This window comes from Muscardinus avellanarius, assembly GCF_963383645.1.
Source record: "Muscardinus avellanarius genome assembly, chromosome: 1".
NCBI lineage: Eukaryota > Metazoa > Chordata > Mammalia > Rodentia > Gliridae > Muscardinus > Muscardinus avellanarius.
Genome location: NC_137786.1, coordinates 234,210,615 through 234,211,719, shown reverse-complemented (window position 1 = coordinate 234,211,719; position 1,105 = coordinate 234,210,615).

Below are 1,105 nucleotides of genomic sequence, written 5' to 3'. Positions count from 1 at the left end.
ACACAGATGGAATAATCTCTGATGTCCGGCAGCTCAGTGGTGCAGCTATAGCTCATGAAAACCTATTACAACCTATCATATAGTCTGCCACAGTCTGGAGAGAGATGCTCAAAGGATCCAAATATAAAGAAATGATCAAGAAGCAGGGCATGGTGGCACATTCCAAATACCTGGAATCCCAGTATCTGGGAGGCTGAGAGAGGAGGTTCAGAGTTCTGAGACCAGCCTCAGAAATTTATCAAGACCTTCTTAAGACCATCTCAAAATTTAAAATAATAATTTTAAAAGGGCTGGGGGCATAGCTCAGAGGTAAAACGCTTCTGGGTTCAATCCTCAGCACTCCCTCCAATTATTAATCCATCTCTTCATCAATTTTTTTGTGGTACCGGTGATGAAACCCAGGGGCATCTACCTCCAAGCTACACTCTCAGCCCTATTTTTTATTCTTTATTTTGAAACAGGGTCTCACTTGTTACCGACTAGCTCAGTTCTGTGGGGGGCAAGTCCACTAGCGGTCGGGGGCCTCAGAAAGATGGGACAAAAGGCAGGCGAAGTCCTGCAGATCCTTATCTGCAGCGGTCCTTTCCCCTCTATGAATTCTTTAAGTTTTTAGTCACGACGCTTTGGAAAAAAGGACCTGAGGTGGACAAAGGCTTCTTGAGCCAATGACACTTTATTATGAAAAACCCAAGAAATTTATACACTTCACCAGTAAAGTTAAGAGAAAGGGGGGCGGGGGTCCTTCAGCTGGCTGTTGGCCTTTGAAGAATTAACTTCTGTTTCTCTCCAAGGTCTTGCAGATAAGCAGTTGCAGGTGGTAGCCTCCCAGAGTAGACAGGAATAGCCAAGGCTTGGAAACTTCTTGGGGGAATCTTCTTTTAACCCTTCCTGGAACTTTCCATCTTTTGGGCTCAGTTCATATAACAAGTGTGAGGAGATTTGGTAATTCAGGTATTGGCATCTTATCTTCTGAATCTGAAAGCTTAAGCATACTCACAACACAGTTTGGCAGACAAAATACCACAAACAACACCACAAGTTTCCCAGTTCCAATTGTCAGATGCATTTCCTTAACTGCTGAGCATTCAACAAGCCTATTAAAAGA